The sequence below is a fragment of the Lepidochelys olivacea genome, assembly GCF_965140295.1.
Source record: "Lepidochelys olivacea isolate rLepOli2 genome assembly, chromosome: 5".
Taxonomy (NCBI): Eukaryota; Metazoa; Chordata; order Testudines; family Cheloniidae; genus Lepidochelys; species Lepidochelys olivacea.
Window position 1 is genome coordinate 122,961,771 of NC_140415.1, and position 25,067 is coordinate 122,986,837.

The window sequence follows — 25,067 nt, forward strand, 5'->3', positions numbered from 1 at the left end:
ATGGCGTGGGCTAGGGGACCGGCATGGCTCCCGCACCTGGGCTGTTAGTGCTGAGGAGTGCTCTGGGGATGGTGAGTGCCGCGACATCATAGCAGGCTTCCCCCTTGACAGTGCCAGGGGACACTCTGGCACCGGTGATTCATCCCTTCTGGGAGGGAAAAACAGTGCTGTAAGGTGCAACAAGTCTTGGGCCGCCTGCAATGCCTCCAGAGTCAATGGCAGCTGCAGCTGTTGACTCCGTGGGCCCAGCGAGCGTTCAGATTCACCGAACCACCACCAGGGTAGGAGTCAACATGACCCTAGGAAGTGAAGGGGCCAAGGTGGGTGGCCCAACTGGGGTCTCACAGTGGCTGGCTCCTTGGTCTTAATCAAGGGAGAGCAGCCCCTCTCCGGCTCCTTTTCTTTTGTGGCACTGGTGATTGTGACCAGTGCCTGCCTGCAGCCTGCCCGTGGGAGGAGCCATGACAGTGCCGAGAGTCTCGTGAATCCTTTCTTGGCACCGGTTCCCCTGTAGATGGTGCCGGGGCACCCCACACCGAGGAGGAGAAGGTGCTAGGTGCGGGATCCTCTGATCTGGGGTCTGACTGGGGCCGGAGCACAGCCTTCATAAGAAAGACCTTAAGATGTTGTTCTCTGTCTTTCAAAGTCCTAGGGAGAAACCCGCGACCAATCCTGCACCGGTCTTTCTGGTGACTCTCCCCTAAGCATGAGGAGTGCGGGTCACTTTTAGGTATGCGTTTACCACAGGCCTCACAAGTTTTAAAGCCCGGGGACCAGGGCATACCACGGCGCCAGGGCATTCGGGGGACCCCCCCCCCAAGAAAATCTACCTACTAAAATCTACACTACAATTACTAACTAACTCTAACAGTATGAAGAACAATAGACAATGGACACCGTGAATGGCGCTTGCCAAGGCAAGAGCTACGGGACATTCCAGTTAACTGTCACTGGCGGTAAGAAGGAACTGAAGGGGTGGCGGGTTGGCAGGGCTCTATATTGAGTGCCATGAAGGCGCAACTTCAGGCTGACCCAATGGATGCTGCTTTGGGAAAAATCTTCTGGCTGCTGTGCGCACGAACCTGTTTGGAATTGACATGAAGAGGCACTCAAAGAAGAACCATACCTGTGACTAGGGGGCTCTGAATTTTTGATCTATTCTTCTGCCACCAATAATCACAACTGCATTGGAGGGTTTTACTTAAAAAGGGGATGCAAGAATGCTACAAAGTCCAATCTTCTCAAAATGTATGGAAACTTTGTAAAAAGAACATGTGAAGCCTGGAACAAAAATAAAAATCGTAAAGCACAGAAAGAATTTTCCTCCTCCTGGCCTACCCACCCAAAGAATCGCTCAGAATGCAGTTTCATAACCTGGCATGAAAAAGGTTACGTTATAATGGGGTGCACTAGATTTTCCCATGGGATCTAGACATGGAAGACTGAAAATATTATTTAGGTCAAAGGGTTTGCTTGAAGAGTTACCTAATACTTTGCATGCATTTACTTGTGTGTTATGGGCCTGGCATACCTCCCACTGATGTCTATGAGAGAAGGATAGGGCCATATGTTTAGTTACAATTTCATGGTAACATGAAATTCTCTTTGCTAATTGGGCCACAGAGTATGTGGTGGGGTGTGGCAAGAGTCACTACAATCTTTTTGAGAGTCTTTTTCTTCCCTCTGTCTCCTAAACAAGACTAAATGATGAAACTGCTCCATTATTTGGGAATCAGATAGTTCTATCCGGGCAATTACTGAATTGGGGGTCCATGCAGAACCACACATCGACAGGGGAATGAACACAGGCATTGACCAGTGCATGGAGGAGCTACACCCATTTAAATACAGCATACTGCTCCTACACAGTCAGCCAGCAGATATGACGGGCACAGGCAGGAAGTTGAACTACGGCTCCACCTACTCCCACTGTCCCTGTGCTCCTAGTAGTGAGCATTTTGGTAACAGCTCTGTGTTCCCCAGTGCAATTCTGGCCAATCTTTATACGGGCTATAACAAAGGAATTAGGTGTGAACAGCTCCTTACTAAAGCTGGTTGGGAAAAGAGAGCTAGTTCAGTGGAAAATTTAGATAGAAACAAAAAAAACCACAACAACAAATTGAGGTTCATCAAAATTTTCCTCCTTCCTGGTCAGACTACACCTCCCAGGATCAACCATGGTCACTCTCTTCAATGAGGAGAGGTGATGGCAGTTGCATGGTGGAGGTGCATCATGGGAGCCTGACCCATAGAAGAGAATGGGAGAATGAGGCACCCAAATACTGTTCCCATGATGGCTTTTCAGAATCAAAATATTTTGGTATTTGGGGAGGGGGGAAGGTGGGCATTCACTTTTTTAACAAAATAAATATAGATACATTTTTTTTGAAAAGTGTCCCCTCTGAAGAAAATATGTTTGGTTGAAAACTCGATTTTCCATCAAAGAACAGTTTTGATGGAAAATTTTCAACCAGCCCTACCCTTTACTCCCTCACAAATGACCAGAGTAATTTCACATACTAAAGTAATGACCTATATAATAGAATTTTTAAAAGACTATGAGCCAAGCATAAGTTAACAAGTCTTAAACAAGTAGGACCAGGCTTACAGCTGGTTTAAATTGGTGTAGCTTTGCCAAGTTTTACCAGCTGAGGATCTGACCTGTAAATTTCTTTATTATTTTTATTACAGTAGGAAAAACAGCCACAAACATTTTCTTGAAATTTTCCCTTCCTTCCCCCACCACCTCCATCGCTAAGCTAGACATATGTCTGTTAAGTTTTAGGCTGGTTTTATGAACCAGTTACATGTTTTGGAGATGAAGGTTTTTATAGTGGAAAGGCTGACATAGTCTTAACTATATCGTTGCAAACACAACACTATATAGAAAAGGGAAAGTATGTCAAGAATAAGATATTTTCTTGCAGGAAGCATTGCTGGAGACCACGTTCCAGGTACTATTGAGCCATGTTTGGAACAACACCACTTTTTTCAAGAAGGGACTAAATACAACGTCCCCTAACCACATGTTACAATTTCAAACAAATATAGAGCTACTAATTAAGACCTTAGTCCAGGAAAACATCCCCACTCAGGAACTGCACTTAACAACATAATTAAGTCCTATAAAAGTCAATGGGACTTAATTGCTGTTCCTGGTTAGGGATGGATGTAATCTCCCCAGTAAGGCTGAAATGCTTTGCTGAATTAGGGCTGAAAAAACTCTGCATATGAGACTCATTAATTTCAGCAGAAATTTATGAGTGGAGGGCTTGTCTGACCCAACCCAACATCCCACCTAAATATAATGCAGGGAATGATGACCTATTATAATTATATGCTAGGTGTTGTCCAGGCTTATATGAAGACACAAACCCAATCCTGAGATGCATACAAGTCTGAGGCCCTAATCCTCCAAATGTACCCACAAATAACTTTATATTATTCATTTATTACAAAGCAAATAACACCAAGACTCTGTGGATCTCCATGGTACCCTAGCACCTCTCCTGATCCCTGAGGGGAGATGTGATGGAATCTTCATACGTTTACTCAGCTTGAAGGCCAAAGGCTTTTATGGGACTGGCGCACTCGTTTTCATAAACCCCTGGGATTAGATGACCATATTTTTCCTCCACCATGGCCTTCTTAACACTTCCCCATTGGCCTTGAGGACGGTATGACTGGGCTCACTATGGACATTGTCCTTTAACACTTTTCAATAATTAAAACTAATTACCTAGCTCAATGGCTTTGCCTCTCTTACCCTCAGATTCCTATGGTTAAAAGAGTTCCCCTAAAACTTATTTACCATGCCTAGCATGTATTGTACTGGAGGTTTTTCCCTTTTGTTAAATTTACAGCCAAGTTGCAGACTTAGAACCAGTTTAACTTCTGGATTACCAAAGGGAAGAAATAATTCCAAAGTGAATTACAGTTTAGTTTACAATTCAGATCATGGAAAGCATCTGCGGTAGAAACCGCTTTACTTTAGGATTTTACTGTCCTCATTATTCTGCCTCTTTCTCCATGACAACTCCATGACATGGCTGACTAAAGAGTAGGGGAACTGCCACATTCTATGAATTATCCTTTCTGAACAACAAGGAAACTTTAGCATGTAAGTATTTATCATGGTACTAACAGGGCTGAATAAAAGACATAGTTCATAGCAGAGCAATAAAAACAAAACAGCTTATGGGGGGGCGCTATTCTTAGCTATTGTGGTGAAGATGAGTGTGTTAGTGACAGATAGAATTGTTACAGGGTGTGAAAGCGTGTGTGTAGAGATGGTCTGTTAAGAAAACATTTATGAATTCCTTAAAGCAACACATTTGATCCACTCTCTACTTTATAGCACATATTTTATAACATCACTTTGTGATGCCAAATCATATTTCCCCTGGTCTGATTCTCAAAGTGAAAAAACTCTTTGTGAATAACAAATGTCTATTGAGTCGTATGACATCTGTTCAGTTGCATTTCCAATAGCAAAAGGCCCTTTTCTATTTGCTTAATAGCATCTAGCTACTGCTTTTTGTTTCTAATAAATAACATTTTGCACTGCTGATGTGCTTTCCAGCTCTGTATTTGAAAGTGTTTTGCAAACTTTAATGAATTAAGCTTCACAACACCCCTTTGAAGTAAGTTTAAAGTGTAGTGTCGGGAGACTGGAGGGCTCATGTGACTGGGAATGGGCTCCAGGTGAACTTCTGCAAAACATTCATTGACTTCAACGGGGGTCAGGATTTCACCCGTCATCTCTAAGTCATGACGCCCAAGGCAGTCATTAGCAATCCGAGATGCGATCGCCATTTGTTTGGTGAAACAAACTGGTGATGGTCTAATTTCCAGTGGGCAAATCACAAAGCACCCCCACTGCAACTGGGACATGTTTCCACTCTCAGCACAGCGTCCACGAATTGAAGGAGCTGGAGGCTGAACTAACCCCTCCCATGGAGAGCTGAGCGGACTGGGCATTTTGAGGCAACTAGCATTGCCATTGCTGATTGTGTACCCACTCTGTGGATAGATCAGGGAATCCATGGCTGTCACACAGCAACAGGTGAATGCTTTAAAAAAAATCCATTTATGAACGTATTTATTCGCTCGTCTTATACTCTGTGCTCACAGCATTATGAAGGTGGCAGGAGCAGTTATTCTGCTGCATTTTGAAGCCAACGCTCAAAAAAGAATTGCTCTGTACGTTTGCACTTTATTTCTTCTGGGTACAAGCATTAAAAAAAAAACTTCCATAAAAAGGTTAACCCACAGAGCAGTTACTTTCTAGACACATAGCAAAATAAATGCTTGGGTAGATGGGTACTTTTGAATCTTTTAGACTCCAGAGGGATAATTTATATTATTGCATTCCTTTCATTTCATAAAAGGATTTGTGTTAAACAGAAGAGGCAGGATACAGATTTAAAATCATTAGGGACCCCACAAGGTCTAAAATATCTCAAATTATTGCAAACTTTTGCATGAGCCAATTACTGCGTGGAAGTAAACACTACCTAATGTGGGTTATTTTGAAACAAATTTGTAAGTAAACACTCATTTCCCCTTGTGCAAACTGCAGGACCTTAAGAAAAAAATATACTGAGCCCTTACTTACAAATAGCATTATTTCTTATTATGATGAAAACTACACCAACTCCCCCTCTACATCTCACCTTCATTTAGAGAACACTTTTTACTAATCAAATCTTCATGCTCTCTTGCTTTGTCCACTTTTAGTGGGATGAGCTAATTTCATTTTTCCTTCACTTGCATTACTGTTGATCTGGCAGCCAGTCCCATATAATCAAAGTGCAGAAGTGAAGCAGACAAGGGAATTGGCAGCTAGGTAGACTAGGTAGCCTGGGGGAAGAAGAGAGACAAGAGACTGGATTAGCAGTTTAACACAGGGGATATTCGTGTTATCTATGGAGGGCATTCTCTGTAACAGTTATGGAAATTAATAATACTGTCACTTAGCACGGCAATTAATTGCCTTCCACGCTAATATGAATTATAAGTAATAGGAACATTTGCTAATCAAGATTTGAATTAACGCCAGTATCTGCTATTTTAATTATAATCACAACCAATTTGTTTTATTTAAAATACATACAACTTTTCACCTCTCTATTTGCTTCTCCTCCGACCATTCTCTTCTTATCTAGCACAAACTCACCAAATTCCTCACTGTCCCTTCAGAAAATTCTTGCTACTATCAGTGCAAGAGCTTCTTCTGCAGCTCCACCCATCTGGAAGAGTCTCTTTAGACCCCACACTTACTGACTGTATTTTCAAATCCCATCTGGCAACCTTAATGCAGTGTGGCCACGTGGATAGGGCACTGGACTGGGACCCAGGATAAATTCTCTGTTCTGACACTGGGTGACCTTAGACAAGTCATTTCCCCTCCCAGTGCCTCAATTCTCACATCAATAAAATGGGGATACTAGCATTGACCTCCTTTGTAAAATTCAGAGAACAGCAAAATAAAGATTAAAGGCAGCGTTTTTAAAAGCACTCAGCACTGGCCTAACTCTGCTCTGTGAAATACCACCCTAAAAAAAAGAAGGAAGAATTGACTCATGAGGAAAAAGGAATAATAATATTTTAAAAGCTAATTTTTACAGTTTGATGAAATGAGGATTAAGGCAATTATAGTTACAGAGAGTTGGACTCTCTGATGGAAGTAGAGGTATGCTAGGAGAAACATTGCTTTGGCTAGTCAAAGGGGGTATAGTCAAGGATGAGGGAATGAAACTGCACGAAGGCAAATTTTGCCTGAAGAGCAAAAAATAAATAAAAAAGAAGTGTTCTGACAATGAAGCCTATTATTAGACTGTCTCCAGAAGGAAGTGGTGGAGATCTTGTCTGTATTCTGATACTATCATGGAAACTGGAGTGGAAAAGCACTTGACAAACATGCAGTGGGAAGTAGTCAAGATAATAGGCCTTTTCCAGCACTGAACCCCATGGGCCCAATTCTGCTGTCACTTGCCCTGGTGTAATTCCTTTCACCTCCATGTGTCTGCACCAGTGTAAAGATCAGAATTTTGCCTTCTGAGCCTATGTCTGTGCCAGGGGCCAGCTGCTGGCCTGCCCCCTGGCTAACCATGCTGCTAGGCAACCAAGGAGCCCAGCTGCATTGCCTTGGAGCTCAGGGTGGCCACAGCCCCTGGCTGGCTGCTGGTTTGGCAGCCTTGTTTATAAGCCTGGTCCCCCAGCAGTTCAGTGGCTGCTCAACATGTACTGTGCCTCCTACACAGCAGTGCTTGCCCCGCTCTAGCCCTTGTTCCAGACCCTGCTTTCTGCTCATTTCTGACTTTGACCCCCTGCTCTGCATTATGCCTCTGGTTGACCCTCTGATTCTGGCATTTGGCAGAAGGCAGAAGGCACCCACTTTCACATTACAGTAAAAACAGTTGCAACAACACATAGGCTTCTGTCTCTCCGGTACTAATCCCGGGTTCACAACTCTGGTTTAACCCCTCTGCCTCTCTCATTTGGCTTTTGCCCCTCTGGTACTGATCCCTGGCTTGTCTCCTGGACACAGCTCTAATCGGTAGGCTGAACTCTCGCTCTCACCACTAGGCCTGACCACCCACAGCCAGGTCAGCAACTGTTTGCCCTAACAGACACTATATGCTAACTGACAGGTTTCAGAGTAGCAGCCATGTTAGTCTGTATTCGCAAAAAGAAAAGGAGGACTTGTGGCACCTTAGACACTAACAAATTTATTTGAGCAAAAGCTACAGCTCACTTCATTGGATGCATTAGAAGTGTGGGGTACTCATCTACTGATACATTTTTTGGTATTTTCAGTGTGGTAGGGTGTATGTAGCTGTGTTTCTGTTTCCTGAGCACTGAACTTTTACAGTTGAGATTTCCAGTGCTGACTAGGGGATTTAGCCACACAAACCCTGACTTGTAATTTATGGGTGGGATTTTCAAAAGAGCCCAAATGACTTCAGAGTCCAAGTTGCATGAACTTTCAATGGAACTTGTGCTCCTAAGTCAGTTAGGCATTTTTCAGAGTTCTATCCCATGGGAGTGGTCAGCATTGACCATCTCAACCCTAGATTTCCAAGAAGCCTGTCTGCAGGAGCAGATGCCATTTTGTTGATTCCCTTAATCTAAAATGAGACATTAACATTGAAAGGATATAGGCCCAGATCCACAAAAGGACTGAGGCATTGTGATGCTTAACATTACAGCACCTAGAAAAATCACTGAGACACCACTGAATTCATCCGATGAAGTGAGCTGTAGCTCACGAAAGCTTATGCTCAAATAAATTTGTTAGTCTCTAAGGTGCCACAAGTCCTCCTCTTTTTTTTTTTTTTTTTTTTTGAGACACCACAGAGATCCACAAAACTGAAGTTAGGCACCTAGGCTCCCTATACAATGAAAAAGGAGAGATAGGTGCCTAAGAATGAGATTCACAAAAGCCAGCATGCTAGGTGCCTCCCCATCTAAGCTAGGCAATGAAAAAATCTGAGGAGAGGTGTGTGTCTGAAGCCCTGTCCTCTCACAGATAAATGCCTATATCCAGACTGCAGGGATGCACTTATCTCAATTTGCAAACCTTAATTGGGAGCCTTCCCCTAGAGTCAGGTGGCTTAAGCATCTAAGATGTTTCTGGTGAGAAAGAATTTGGGTTCCTCTGCACTGAAAATTAAAAGCAAACAATCCAGTAGCAGTCTTAGGCTTTGTCTACACTATGCACCTTTTGGTGACACAGCTGTGCTGCTACAGCCGGCCTGCTAAAAGGCACGCAGCCACGTAGGTGCTCTCTCTCAGCAGGAGAGAGCTCTCCTGCCGACAAAAGACTTCCACCCCCAACGAGCAGTGATAGCTTTTTCGGCAGGAGATTTCTACTGATGACAAAGCATGTTCACACCGATGCTTTTCATTGGCAAAACTTCTGTGGTTTGGGCGGGGGGGTTGTTTTGACATTTTGTCATTCAGGTTCCAGTGTAGACAAAGCTTTAGAGTCTTAGGGACCAGGTCAACTGACTAAGGCTTGGGCTATGGGGCTAAAAATAGCAGATGTTGTTTGAGAAGAGGCAGTGCAAACTTTCTCACCATTGACCTTAGGGTTAATATCACCAGGAAGTGGGGAGGGTCTCAGAGCCCAGGCTCCAGCCTGAGTGGGAACATCTACTCTGCTATTTTTAGCCCTGGAGTGAGAGCCCTCCAGGTGAATGATGAGGAAGTCTGCACTGCCTCTTCCCAAACTACACCTTGTTTTAGGATAAATGAAGGACTTCATTATCCAGGGCTGTCAAGTCAGCACCTTCCATGAGCACAAAATTCACATACAGGAAGAGAATGAACAGCTGGTACGAGACCATAGGGCTTCTAGGGCAAGATTCTCCAAAAGATTTCAGCACCCAACAGCTCCTATTTAGACAGCTAAATAAGTGGCCAGAGGTTTGAGAGAGTCCAGAACAAAAGGTGCCTTAGGAGCTGTGCTCTATAAAGATCTGGCCCTTTGTTTTTATTGTTGTTCTGGCATCTTCTTATGTATATGTTGCCACACCCCTCACTGCCAGTTCTGTTTACAACTCAGTAAAGTTCTACTGGACTTTTAAGGGCTTATCTTCATGGTGTGGCAATGGGCACCAGAGGGGTGTTAATGCGCACCAACAATTGTGCACTAACTGACCCATGTGGACCCCTGCGCCATGCACTAGAGGTTATCTAGGGCACGGTGAAACAGTACTACAGTAACTTGAGCTAAGGAATTTTTAGTGCATGCCAGCAAGTTCTAAACCGACCATGTAATGCAGAACACATTGGTGTGTGTTAGAATTCACACCTATCTGGTGAGCATTGCTTGTATCATGTAAACAAGCGCTAAGTCAATTTCTCTACACCTCCCTTCCCCCCAGCCTCCAGTTACTTTTCTCTGCATAATGCAGGAAAAGCTTCCAGGGAAAAAAGGTCACATCAATTCCTTGAAATGCTTCCTGCTTCCATGGAATGCAGAATACTGCACACTCGCAATTATACTGGGTCACTGTGGGTTCAGGGGAACTGAAGGATGTACAATACTATATCTGGAAATATCATGGACCAGTTGATTTGCCTGCTTGAAGGAGCAGCCACCTGTGGAGTGAACATGGAATTCAACTTGAAAATTGGAGCAGTTAGGCAAAGAAAATGTGGCTTCCCCCCCTATTTTTAAAACCCAACTTACTGGCTCAAGAGTTACAGACTATAGAAAAATCTACCCTGTTCTCTGTTGATAAATTTAACTTTTCTTTCCTCTGTCCTGGAATGCTCAGTGGAGCTTGGTACCTTCCATCCTTTAACTCTAGCAGAAACCCTCCTGAAAGCCTGAGAGGGAAAACCTAGTTTCCAGCCCTGCTTAAGCACTGATTTTAAAGATACCCATTTTTAAAGCAATACCAAAACAAAGAATTTAGAAAAGTGAAGCAACAGGGAGTGTTTCACAAGGTAGCCAAGATCTTAGGGCTATCATTTGTCAGGATTACTTGAGAAAATGTAAACCCCATGTTTCCAGGCACCTGTGAGGCTTGTTTCATGAGTGCGTGCTAGGAAGTGGTCTCTTTCCCCTGAGACAAATAAAAAGATTGTTGGGAGATCCATCATTCAGCAGCTGTAGGCCAAAGACTCAGGCTTCAGAAGTAGACTATGAATTCTAAGGGTACATCCAATGGGGAAGCTACACAAAGCTGCGTAGCAACATTTACACAAAATGGCACTTTCAGAGGATAGATCCCCTTCCTGTCTGGACCCCTTTTCTTTTACTACTATTCTTACATTATATTACATTACTACCACTGCTTCATTTGGAGAGGCAAGAGAGTAAGAGGAGAGAGTTGGCCACCCTACTGAAGAGCTGCTGTCAGTGTTGGAGGGGAAGGGAAGGCGATGGTGCCCTGATCGTCTCTGCTCTGAAGAACTAGAGCCTGATATGGAAGAGAAAGCTGGTGCCTCTCTACAAAGAGCTGCTGTCTTTAGAGAAGGTAGAGGGCCACACTCATCGACCCACGTCATGAGGGAGCTGGGGCCACCACTGCTTCTGAAGTAGGCTGAATCCCGTTTGATCAAGTGGAGTGCCCCAGGGGTCGGTCCTGGGGCCAGTTTTGTTCAATATCTTCATAAATGATCTGGAGGATGGTGTGGATTGCACTCTCAGCAAATTTGCGGATGATACTAAACTGGGAGGAGTGGTAGATACGCTGGAGGGGAGGGATAGGATACAGAAGGACCTAGACAAATTGGAGGATTGGGCCAAAAGAAATCTGATGAGGTTCAATAAGGATAAGTGCAGGGTCCTGCACTTAGGATGGAAGAATCCAATGCACAGCTACAGACTAGGGACCGAATGGCTAGGCAGCAGTTCTGCGGAAAAGGACCTAGGGGTGACAGTGGACGAGAAGCTGGATATGAGTCAGCAGTGTGCCCTTGTTGCCAAGAAGGCCAATGGCATTTTGGGATGTATAAGTAGGGGCATAGCGAGCAGATCGAGGGACGTGATCGTTCCCCTCTATTCGACATTGGTGAGGCCTCATCTGGAGTACTGTGTCCAGTTTTGGGCCCCACACTACAAGAAGGATGTGGATAAATTGGAGAGAGTCCAGCGAAGGGCAACAAAAATGATTAGGGGTCTAGAACACATGAGTTATGAGGAGAGGCTGAGGGAGCTGGGATTGTTTAGCCTGCAGAAGAGAAGAATGAGGGGGGATTTGATAGCTGCTTTCAACTACCTGAAAGGGGGTTCCAAAGAGGATGGCTCTAGACTGTTCTCAATGGTAGCAAATGACAGAACGAGGAGTAATGGTCTCAAGTTGCAGTGGGGGAGGTTTAGATTGGATATTAGGAAAAACTTTTTCACTATGAGGGTGGTGAAACACTGGAATGCGTTACCTAGGGAGGTGGTAGAATCTCCTTCCTTAGAGGTTTTTAAGGTCAGGCTTGACAAAGCCCTGGCTGGGATGATTTAACTGGGAATTGGTCCTGCTTCGAGCAGGGGGTTGGACTAGATGACCTTCTGGGGTCCCTTCCAACCCTGATATTCTATGATTCTATGATCAACTAGCAGAAACCACTCCCATACACAGGGAGGTGTAAACACGAGGAGACAGAGACAGCCCTATCCTCCCCACTCCCTTTAAGTGCTTTTGGGATGGCTGACATCAGGGCTGGCACATCGGGAATGGAACTGGGGGAACCTCCAGAGCTAAAAGTGCAAGTCTCTCCATCTTGTGCTGGAGTCAAGCTTTGTAGCTGGGGGCTGTAGCAAGACTCAGAGTCCCTCATGGATGGGGCTGAAAGGGGGACACACAACACACTGGCCTGCGGGTACACTAGAACTACTGCCAGCAGACAAAAGGCAAGGACAGGGTAGGCATCCTCTGGAAGGTCACTGCCACCACTGATGAATAGCACTGGCTGTCACCATGTGATAGCCCTTGCTATCCAAAGGGTGAAAGTTTCATCAGCAATCCTTTCTTTCCCAGAGATCCTACCACCATCAGAGTGTGGTGGAGGTAGCTGGGGCCTGCCACAGAGAGGGACACATCCAGAGAAGGCGCAGGGCCTTTGGGGAATCACAGTGGGTAGCATGGAGGAAGGGGAACTCCATGCGTATAGAATCATAGAATATCAGGGTTGGAAGGGACCCCTGAAGGTCATCTAGTCCAACCCCCTGCTCGAAGCAGGACCAATTCCCAGTTAAATCATCCCAGCCAGGGCTTTGTCAAGCCTGACCTTAAAAACCTCTAAGGAAGGAGATTCTACCACCTCCCTAGGTAACGCATTCCAGTGTTTCACCACCCTCTTAGTGAAAAAGTTTTTCCTAATATCCAATTTAAACCTCCCCCACTGCAAAAAAGCGTTTAGCTCAGACGCTTTTTTGACCACCTGTGTTTCTGAGGTTTGTCCTTCGCTGCACGCTCTCTTCAGCTCAAGGTTTGCTTTGGCAACTTGGCTTTCACAGCTACTGCCCAAGGTTTACCAGATCTGTAGGAAAACTAAGAAGTGTGCCTTCAGCACGGTCAACCTGGCACCTTTCGCAGGCAGTGAATTCACTTTAAAACCCAGCACCCCGAGACGTGTATAATGAATATATCGCTCTGTGTTGAAACAGGCCACTGATTAAATATAGTGCTATATAAAATGCATACATTTGAAAGATTATGTAGCTGAGTCTAGTTCATGACTTCAAATATTTTCCACGTGTTATCACCAATTTCAGTCACATAAAATTAGTTTCTCTTTTAAAAGGATGTAGTTCTTTTTTTAGTGAGCTAAAAATATTTTTTTCTTCTTCCCATAGGAGTTAAATCCGGGAAGTTTTTTTCAGTATTTAGGCACACAGAGTATAGGAAGCACAATAAGAGTAACTGTAGTTAGAGTGGACTTAATACTCCAATGTGGATGCCTAAATAAGGCATATGTATCTCATAAAGATTCTCACAAACCCACATAACCTTCTTGGCACCATTCCTACACTTAGAAAGTACACAAGGCTGGATGGCTTTCTAAAAAATCTGCTCTAGCTCAAACAGACGTTACAGGTTTGATGCAGATATTATGTGCCATGCAAGAAGGTCAGACTAGATGATCAGAACGGTCCCTTCTGGCCTTAACATCTACAGGATTATGAGTAGCAAAGTTTCTGGTGATTTCACTAGGAGATGAATTAGACCTGTTAGATGCCTACATGCCAATGGATTGCCAAATATGGCAATTGTATGACCTATTAAGGTGGCCAAATTTAAAGATCGGAACTCCCTACATGCTGCTTTACTATTAAGCTCAAAACGTTTAAAAAAAATAAAAAGTCAAATTTTTGATTTAGTTGAGAATTCACATCAGAAACAAAAGTCAAATTAAAGTGTTTCTAATGTTGGGCATTTCCTTCTGCGTACTACTGCTTATAGTGTGTAGTAAACTTTTTATTAATGGTTGAAATGCACCGGTCAGAAACCGTCGAGCATACGTGCAATATTTATAAAAAGGACATTAAGGCGCAATTCTCGTCTGAAAACAGAATGGGGAATCAGGAATATTAGGTCTCAAAGATTTCTGGATCAGACAGACATCTTACAGGTAAAAGGGTGTTTTCTTTCTAACCTGCCAGTATGGGATCTGAAAGACATGCTGGGTTATTTCCTTCATGTTTTTCACCATCATAGGTGTAGGGACCATTTTAGTTCCTCAGTAACACCTGTACAACCCCAATACCTTCATAGAGTTTGCACAGATGTAAGTGGAATTTAGTAACCACTTCAGATGATGATGCACATGAAGGACTAGACTCCAGCTCATTCTCTCTTAGCTGTGCTGGCTCTGAAGAGCCACCAGGGGTATATATATATATATAAGTAAAATTGGTTTGTTTCCATTAGAGGGACCAGCTATGACCCTAACTACACACACCGAGCAGATCTGTTGATTCAAACAGTGCCTATTTACATAGGAATCAGCAACCACATTCCATTAGTCATTCAGATCCTGCTCTGATTGAAGTGAATTTGTCAGAACATCTTCCAACCATTGGTTCGTTATGCCCTTCTCCACTAGATTAAAGAGCCTTTTAGTACCCAATATTTTCACCCATGAAGGTACTTATACACTTTGATCAAACCACCTCTGATATTCTTTCTTCAAAAGAGTGTGATTTTCCAACAGTGAGCACTCTTAACTTACTGAAAATCAGGCCCCTTTTATGTGTCTCAAGTTGGGCACCCAAAATCACTAGTAACTTTTGAAAGGCTCCAATCGTAAAGGCTCACATATTTCTTTTTGAGACTCCAAGAGAGAAACTATGGAGCCAACCATGCTCTCTGAGAAATTTTCCATTCTATGCCTCAGGGGTGTGTGTTTTTAAATAAGAACAAGTCTCAACCTGTTCAAATACTATCAACTTAACTGAACTGTCATTGGTTTCTATGTCTATTCGTAAAGATCTGCTTAAGCACAAATCCAGGACCACACTGAACTGAGGCTAATAAGCACATTTATGCAGGTATCACTGCCATTTGTTATTTCAGTGAGACAGCATCTCAATGGAACAAGCTGAAGGATGAGCTGAACACTAAGAAGGAAGAGAGTTTTTCAGTCTGGTGACCATGCTGTGCACAAGGGCTTCTGACTCTGGGGAAATAGATACATTTGGTAATTTTGGAAAGAAATGCAAAATCTTTTTTGTTTTTTTTTTAACTGGTACAACTTTGCATCGTTTTGCATAAAAAGAGATTTTCGGATTTACTATACGCTTATAATTCCCTCACTGGTCTATTTTCAAGCCATATTTTTCTGGAGACAAAGCACCATCTCGATTTCTGACTTGCAAGACATCTTTCTTTCAACAAATGCGAACATGTGTGCTAGTTATAACTTTATTTAGAAATAACTCCAGATCAAACCCCAGGATTCAAAATGTGTCTCTGTTGTAGAAACAGAGGAGAACTAAGTACGGTAATGGGCAGAACTAGCATCACGTACCCAAACGCTTTCAAACTTGGTGGTTTGAAATCCTGGGATGAACGCAAGCTTTCCTGAAGCCTCGGGGGGGGGGGGTGCTCAGAGTTGGTGCTGGCATTCGTTCGCTCACAGAAGGAGGTTTGGACCCAGATGGGGACCCTAAGGGGCGGATCAGCCCTGCACTGGTGCAAGCACGCAAGGGAATGGTCTCTTCTGTTCACACACTCTGGCAACTGATTTGGCGCCCTGTGCAGCTAAGCAGCCCCTCGGAGTGCTCCAAGTTAAGTCTCTGCTTCAGTGGCACCCATGGGGCATTGCAGGGATAAAAATCTTCTGTAAAACAGGACTGCTCCAGCCAGGCCTCTTCTTAGCCCTGCCCTGCCCATACCACCCTCTAGTCAATCCCTGGGGATTGCAGTGGAGGTGACGCAGGGAGACCCCAGGCAACGATGAACCCACCCCAGAGTCCAGGTCCAGGGCTTGTCTTCCTTCTCTCTAACCCAGTGCAAGAGCAATATTTTATTTGTGACGGCTTGTTAACCCCAGTGTCACCTCTGGGGGTTTTTTGGGGGTTAATCCCCGTCTCTTTTGCAGTGTATTAGTCCAGAATGACCCAGTATTTTGGCCTCACAGCAGCCCAACGCGGGTTCACCCACCCTACTCTGTGCTTGTTCAACGTAACAGGAAACAACAGCCCCTTATTGCAGTCTTTTTAACTTCGCAGTAGCCTGGTAGTGTGGAGGCAGAGTATTAGGGGGAAGTGGAGGAGCAGGGGCAATTAGAAAGGAGGCAACCCTATTCTGAATAGGGAGCCTTTCATCATCCACCACTAGTAATTTTGGCCTGGCAAGAGATTTCATGCCACAGCTCTCTGTTTATAAAGTTTTATAAACAGCTCTCTCTGTTTATAAAGTGATTCCAATTCCAACACTTCTAGGATTGTGATATTGTTGCTTGTTAATGTTGAGGAGACCAAATTCTGATTTCTAATTGGTTTTAAAACCTAAGACTTGAGGTAACTGAAAAGTGAACTTTGTTTCAAACTCTTCCAACATACACAAGTTTTTTGGGTAGAGACTGTAGTAAGAGCTTTTATTCATCTTTGATATTGGAAGATATTTCTGAAACACAACCCAGCTATGCCAGGGGTACAGTAAGAACACTTTCAAGCCTATATACAGTCCTGAAAATGATGCTGGAAAGCAATTGTGACCTGCTAAATAGCTTTGGGAACAGTCTTGAAAAGGGACTTGCTGAGAAACATGCCAGGGGTTTACTGTCTGTGCCTGCAGGAACTTTGAGCTCTCTTGACCTCACTCCATTCAAAGGTGGTGGTGGGGGTGGGGGTGGGGGCAGGGGAGTTGAATATTTGTGCCAACACAAGACTGCTTTCCTATATTTATTATTTGTGATGTAACATTGCATCACGAGCTGCATTTGTGGAACAGTAACACATCATAAAGTCGAAGAAGCCTATTTCACTGCATATGTACTAAACTGAGAGCAGCTGTCTTTGCTCGGATGAAGTGAGCTGTAGCTCACGAAAGCTTATGCTCAAATAAATTGGTTAGTCTCTAAGGTGCAACAAGTCCTCCTTTTCTTTTTGCGAATACAGACTAACACGGCTGTTACTCTGAAACCTCTCTTTGCTCTGAAACTTCTAAAGCACAGAAACAAGTCTTTAAAGAAAATCCTGCTGATGCTGCTCCTCAAATACAGTAAATTTAGGCTTGATGCTGTACTTGGATCTGTGCAGACAGATCCTTACACCCATGCGGATCCAACTGTAGGATCAAGTAACCAGTATTAGCAGCACGTACATCTACAGCAAACACAGAAAGAAAAATAAATATGCTGCATCAATGTAACAGAAATTTATAAATGTCTGTTCTTTTAGAGACTTTCTAAATTACAGGTTAACCAATTTTTTCCCAAGCTCCATTAAATCTTTAAAAAACCTTCATTATAAATCAATATGCATCTCATTAGAACAAATTGGAAGGGGTTTGACTAATGACTTCCATTTAATTGCCATAACTGGTCCAAGAAAATTAACAGTGCACCAGAATAGTATCAACTTACCAAATGTTATTAATACCCCTCCTTTAATTTTAATAAAGTGACTTGTGAAAATTACTTTGAAAAAAATTACCAAATTAGGTTTAATCATTTTTCTTACTCAGTATAAAATGTCACATTCACTGGATAAGGATGATTACACCTGAGAATGATTGCTCAATAGGCTTCAGACGCAGGTAAAATGTAATATATTACAAAGTCAGGGTCCCACTTACAAATGCCTCTGGGTAGCACTCAGAGGGATTTTTATTGATCTAGTTCAGAAGTGTCAGATTAATGGAATTCTTCTGTCTGTAAAATGATCAAGAACCATGCTGGAACAAAGACTCCAATCCTACATTGCATATAGTCCCATTGACTATTGTTGACTTCAGTGTGACTCCGTATTCACAGTGCATAAAGTTAAGCTCATCTATCTCCGCTACTTATATGCCCCTATTATCATAGTACTGAGTGCCACATGTTCTCTGGCAAGGAGGGAAATGCAATTATCCCCATTTTACAGACTGGGAACTGAGATGTTCATGTTCTCTCCACAGGTATCGTTACGGAGAGTGGACCAGATGATATGTCTGGGGCGAGAAAGCAGAAGGAGACTCCGCTGGTTGGAAGGCATGAGATGCGCTGTCCTGAGGTTGGGGGTTCCACGACCACCACTCCCAAGAGGAGAAGGCGGGTGGTGGTGGTCGGGGACTCTCTCCTCCGGGGGACTGAGTCATCTATCTGCCGCCCTGACCGGGAAAACCGAGAAGTCTGCTGCTTGCCAGGGGCTAAGATTCGCGATGTGACGGAGAGACTGCCGAGACTCATCAAGCCCTCGGACCGCTACCCCTTCCTGCTTCTCCACGTGGGCACCAATGATACTGCCAAGAATGACCTTGAGCGGATCACTGCGGACTATGTGGCTCTAGGAAGAAGGATAAAGGAGTTGGAGGCGCAAGTGGTGTTCTCGTCCATCCTCCCCGTGGAAGGAAAAGGCCTAGGTAGGGAGCGTCGAATCGTGGAAGTCAACAAATGGCTACGCAGGTGGTGTCAGAGAGAAGGCTTTGGTTTCTTTGGCCATGGGATGGTGTTCCATGAAGGAGGAGTGCTGGGCAGAGACGGGCTCCATCTTACGAAGAGAGGGAAGAGCATCTTTGCCAGCAGGCTGGCTAACCTAGTGAGGAGGGCTTTAAACTAGGTTCACCGGGGGAAGGAGACCAAAGCCCTGAGGTAAGTGGGAAAGCGGGATACCGGGAGGAAGCACAGGCAGGAATGTCTGTGAGGGGAGGGCTCCTGCCTCATACTGGCAATGAGGGGCGATCAACAGGTTATCTCAAGTGCTTATATACAAATGCACAAAGCCTTGGAAACAAGCAGGGAGAACTGGAGGTCCTGGTGATGTCAAGGAACTATGACGTGATCGGAATAACAGAGACTTGGTGGGATAACTCACATGACTGGAGTACTGTCATGGATGGTTATAAACTGTTCAGGAAGGACAGGCAGGGCAGAAAAGGTGGGGGAGTAGCCCTGTATGTAAGGGAGCAATATGACTGCTCAGAGCTCCGGTACGAAACTGCAGAAAAACCTGAGTGTCTCTGGATTAAGTTTAGAAGTGTGTGCAACAAGAGTGATGTAGTGGTGGGAGTCTGCTATAGACCACCGGACCAGGGGGATGAGGTGGATGAGGCTTTCTTCCGGCAGCTCACGGAAGCTACTAGATCGCATGCCCTGATTCTCATGGGTGACTTTAATTTTCCTGATATCTGCTGGGAGAGCAATACAGCGGTGCATAGACAATCCAGGAAGTTTTTGGAAAGCGTAGGGGACAATTTCCTGGCGCAAGTGCTAGAGGAGCCAACTAGGGGGGGCGCTTTTCTTGACCTGCTGCTCACAAACCGGGTAGAATTAGTGGGGGAAGCAAAAGTGGATGGGAATCTGGGAGGCAGTGACCATGAGTTGGTTGAGTTCAGGATCCTGACGCAGGGAAGAAAGGTAAGCAGCAGGATACGGACCATGGACTTCAGGAAAGCAGACTTCGACTCCCTCAGGGAACGGATGGCCAGGATCCCCTGGGGGACTAACTTGAAGGGGAAAGGAGTCCAGGAGAGCTGGCTGTATTTCAAGGAATCCCTGTTGAGGTTACAGGGACAAACCATCCCGATGAGTCGAAAGAATAGTAAATATGGCAGGCGACCAGCTTGGCTTAATGGTGAAATCCTAGCGGATCTTAAACATAAAAAAGAAGCTTACAAGAAGTGGAAGGTTGGACATATGACCAGGGAAGAGTATAAAAATATTGCTCGGGCATGTAGGAATGTTATCAGGAGGGCCAAATCGCACCTGGAGCTGCAGCTAGCCAGAGATGTCAAGAGTAACAAGAAGGGTTTCTTCAGGTATGTTGGCAACAAGAAGAAAGCCAAGGAATGTGTGGGCCCCTTACTGAATGAGGGAGGCAACCTAGTGACAGAGGATGTGGAAAAAGCTAATGTACTCAATGCTTTTTTTGCCTCTGTTTTCACTAACAAGGTCAGCTCCCAGACTGCTGCGCTGGGCATCACAAAATGGGGAAGAGATGGCCAGCCCTCTGTGGAGATAGAGGCGCTTAGGGACTATTTAGAAAAGCTGGACGTGCACAAGTCCATGGGGCCGGACGAGTTGCATCCGAGAGTGCTGAAGGAATTGGCGGCTGTGATTGCAGAGCCACTGGCCATTATCTTTGAAAACTCGTGGCGAACCGGGGAAGTCCCGGATGACTGGAAAAAGGCTAATGTAGTGCCAATCTTTAAAAAAGGGAAGAAGGAAGATCCTGGGAACTACAGGCCAGTCAGCCTCACCTCAGTCCCTGGAAAAATCATGGAGCAGGTCCTCAAAGAATCAATCCTGAAGCACTTGCATGAGAGGAAAGTGATCAGGAACAGCCAGCATGGATTCACCAAGGGAAGGTCATGCCTGACTAATCTAATCGCCTTTTACGATGAGATTACTGGTTCTGTGGATGAAGGGAAAGCAGTGGATGTATTGTTTCTTGACTTTAGCAAAGCTTTTGATACGGTCTCCCATAGTATTCTTGTCAGCAAGTTAAGGAAGTATGGGCTGGATGAATGCACTATAAGGTGGGTAGAAAGCTGGCTAGATTGTCGGGCTCAACGGGTAGTGATCAATGGCTCCATGTCTAGTTGGCAGCCGGTATCAAGTGGAGTGCCCCAAGAGTCGGTCCTGGGGCCGGTTTTATTCAATATCTTCATAAATGATCTGGAGGATGGTGTGGATTGCACTCTCAGCAAATTTGCGGATGATACTAAACTGGGAGGAGTGGTAGATACGCTGGAGGGGAGGGATAGGATACAGAAGGACCTAGACCAATTGGAAGATTGGGCCACAGGAATCTGATGAGGTTCAATAAGGATAAGTGCAGGGTCCTGCACTTAGGACGGAAGAACCCAATGCACAGCTACAGACTAGGGACCGAATGGCTAGGCAGCAGTTCTGCGGAAAAGGACCTAGGGGTGACAGTGGACGAGAAGCTGGATATGAGTCAGCAGTGTGCCCTTGTTGCCAAGAAGGCCAATGGCATTTTGGGATGTATAAGTAGGGGCATAGCGAGCAGATCGAGGGACGTGATCATTCCCCTCTATTCGACATTGGTGAGGCCTCATCTGGAGTACTGTGTCCAGTTTTGGGCCCCACACTTCAAGAAGGATGTGGATAAATTGGAGAGAGTCCAGCGAAGGGCAACAAAAATGATTAGGGGACTGGAACACATGAGTTATGAGGAGAGGCTGAGGGAGCTGGGATTGTTTAGTCTACAGAAGAGAAGAATGAGGGGGGGATTTGATAGCTGCTTTCAACTACCTGAAAGGGGGTTCCAAAGAGGATGGCTCTAGACTGTTCTCAATGGTAGCAGATGACAGAACGAGGAGTAATGGTCTCAAGTTGCAGTGGGGGAGGTTTAGATTGGATATTAGGAAAAACTTTTTCACTATGAGGGTGGTGAAACACTGGAATGCGTTACCTAGGGAGGTGGTAGAATCTCCTTCCTTAGAGGTTTTTAAGGTCAGGCTTGACAAAGCCCTGGCTGGGATGATTTAACTGGGAATTGGTCCTGCTTTGAGCAGGGGGTTGGACTAGATGACCTTCTGGGGTCCCTTCCAACCCTGATATTCTATGATTCTATGACCAGTGATTTCACCAAACTCATTTTCATGGAGGTTTTTAAAATTAAAACTGTTATGAACATTTTCATTAAATGCAAAAACTGATGCAAATGTTGTGGAAAGAAAAAAGCATCTTTTTCATGCCTGCAATGTGAAAAGTTTGAAATTTCAAAATTATTTTGGAGAAAGATTTCTCTCTCTCTTTTTTCTATAAAAAAGCAGTTCTAGTCAGTCTTGTAGGTTTCAAGCACAGAAATCAGCCCTTTCCAGGGTTACCTTTAAAAAAAACAACAACAACTTTGCAGCAGACTCAGTTTTACAAGCTAAAACAGAAGGGTCAGATGTCAAAGAACCTTTTGTGGATGGAGTTCCCTTTGATTCAATTCAAAACACTTAGGCTATAAAAGTCACCCAGTGGGATCAGCCTCTCTCTTGGCTTTCTCCTCGAGCCCATTTCATTAGGGAAGGATGTACTTGCTTTCCTACCACACGGATATCCAGGAAAGTTAAATTAGTTAAGCCACATTAAACCCCTATGTGCACACACTCATTCAGAATTAAAAAGGCCATAGTTTGATTTGTCTTAAAATCACTTTCAAAATGAATTATGCTAAACCCAGGTAAGGCCACTTAAATTCTCGACAGTATTCACACAGAGATTTAATGCATTTTAACTAATCCACTTCAAATTCACACCTTTACTTAATTCACATTAATTTTCCTGGATGTTGCCATGTAGACAAACTCTTAGCGAGTTCCAGGCAAACCACAGCTTCCTTCCCCCACCCCCACCATTAGAGCAGAAGGAAAGAATGGGGCAGCAGGGCCATCATAGGCCTAAGCATTGGGCCTAGGGTGTTTCTTACCCATAAGGATTCCCGCTTAGGGGCAGATCCTCAAATGGAGTAAAGAGACTTTAATGGAACAATGAGTCACCATGATGAGGATCCGCCCCTTAGATTCCTTAAGAGCCTGTACACCCTGCTACACTGAGCAATTTACACAAAAGGACTACTTCAGTACATGCTGCTTTCTGACAGTCAATAGAAATGGATTTCCAGGGAGGGTTCTACAGAATAGCACCATCACTGGAGAACTAGGTTTTATTAATGTGTTATTTTCTTTCTGACCAAAGCAATGGTTGATGGGAGGAAAGGGAGCAGGTTGAGGGCTATCAAAACCTGACACAGGAAAGGACGACAGTCTGGCTATGGCAAGAGAAGGGGGGAGCATGCCCGAAGCATCATGCACTAGCCATCTGTGTCCTAACAAACACTGCCCTGTTATTCTATTTGGTTTGTTTAATAAGCCATTCATTTAACTACGAATTGGCTCCTCTGAGGATTGTTACAAAAGGGTAACCAGGAAACCGCACACATAGCTTAATATATAACCCATACGGGTCAAAGAGTTTCATTTCCATTTAGTAGCCTTTGTGCTTTCATATAAAACTCATATGGGCCAAGTGGCTGAAGTTTCATTAAGAACTTTTAGTGATTTCATGGAAAGGCTTAAAACGGTGACATGTAGAAAAGTTATCAGTTGCAGAAAGCAGTAGAACCTGACAATTTACCTCATGATCCAGCCCTGTATCACCTATCTCACAGCGACTCCACACGTGAATGGGCAACTTTAGACATGAAAGATCAAGTGTAAATTGTCACAGTTAACTGCCAATTGTACTTCACTGTTTTTAATATTGCACTCAGCCAACATATAACATGATGCTCCAAAGATGATGCCACCAATTGATGGGGGGGGGGAGGTCGCAAGGCTATTGTGTGTGTGTGTGTGGGGGGGGGTCACAGTATTGCCACCTTTACTTCTGCGCTGTTGCTGGCAGTGCTGCAGCCTTCAGGGCTGGGCAGCCAGCCAGCGTCTGCCGCTCTCCAGCTGCTCAACTCCAAAGGCAGCACAGAAGTAAAGGTGGCAATACTGTGACCCCCCCAACCCCTTTTTGGGTTGGGACCCCCAGTTTGAGAAATGCTGGTCTCCCTCGTGAAATCTGTATAGTGTAGGGTAAAAGTACACAAAAGACCAGATTGTTTTCTTTGGAAACGTTTGGCCATCTTGATAAACTGTTCTTGCTCTAGGACTAATTCCATTCCATTTTTTTCTTCTCTAACAGAGGAAGGACAACAGACCCATACCCTGCCACAGAGTCTAATTTGGGTCAGCAATGGTTTCCTCCTTTCAAATATTTAATTTCCTTTCCTTCATCTGATTAAACAAGCAAATACCAAAGTGGATTCAGATCTGACTTTACTCAGGTGTTAGTGGTGTGTATGAGACAACCGGGTCACTTGACTTCCTGGAGAGAACCCAAATAAAAGCGCAACAAATTGTACTCTTATAACCAACAAAGTGGAACTGTTTTCCTTCAAGTTCTCATTCTTTATTTTAAAAGGAAGGTTTGTTTTTATATTCTGACAATTTAGTGTACTCTGATCAAGTTCCCATGCTGTGTTCTGAATTACATCTTGTGTTTCTATATTAAGGGATAGCATTCCTGGTTTATAAAATTGCCATCTTTGTGATGTAATTATATTATGTGACTTATTATTTGAATAAAACAGAAATAAACACTAGTACTAATAGGTGTTTGAACTCTTTTGTAAAAAATGCTCAAATTTAATTCTAGTTGAAACTGGTTAAAAAAGCCAAATTACTATTTTTTTTAAACAGGAAATATTTTTAAAAGTGGTTGTTTTTTCAAAATCACCCTTAAAATGTTTTCATTTTCCTCCCAGAAAAACTGAAAATGAATTTTGTTGTTGTTTCTGAAAAATGTTTACCAAAACCCAAAAATGATTACTAAAAGCATACATTTTCAGTGTCTGATTTTTCTCTCACACAGAAAAAAAATCAGACAAAATGAAATTTTTACATAAAAGTTTCTGTTCTTGTTAAAAAGCCATTTGAAAAAAAAAATTGACCAGTTCTATTTAATTCAACTGACCTGAAAGTGAACACACCAGCTCTACAAATCCCTGAGCAAAAACTTTGGATTCTAAATTACAATAAACGTGAGGCCAGAGCCTATATGGCTGGGACTTTTACCACTGACATTAATGGAAACAGAACTGACCCTTATTTTGTAAAGCCTTGATATATTCAAATAATGTCCCAATATCATAGAATCATAGAACTGAAAGGGACCTCGAGAGGTCATTTAGTCCAGTCCCCTGCACTCACGACAGGAATAAGTATTATCTAGTCCATCCCTGACAGGTGTTTATCCAACCTGCTCTTAAAAATCCCCAACGATGGAGATTTCACAACCTCCCTGGGCAATTTATTCCAGTGCTTACCCACCCTGAAAGTTAGGAAGCTTTTCCTAATGTCCAACCTAAACCACCCTTGCTGCAATTTAAGCCCAGTGCTTCT

The 25,067-nt window shown here is 43.9% G+C and overlaps 1 long non-coding RNA gene across 1 annotated transcript in view; it reads right to left on the bottom strand.

The window, feature by feature from the left end:
* Positions 1-5,694: 5,694 nt before the first annotated feature.
* Positions 5,695-25,067, bottom strand: part of LOC311520779 — a 51,699-nt gene continuing 32,326 nt past the window's right edge. Inside the window, exon 6 of the long non-coding RNA XR_014711697.1 lies at positions 5,695-5,862. This is a non-coding gene — a long non-coding RNA (uncharacterized lncRNA). The remainder of the gene's footprint in view (positions 5,863-25,067) is intronic.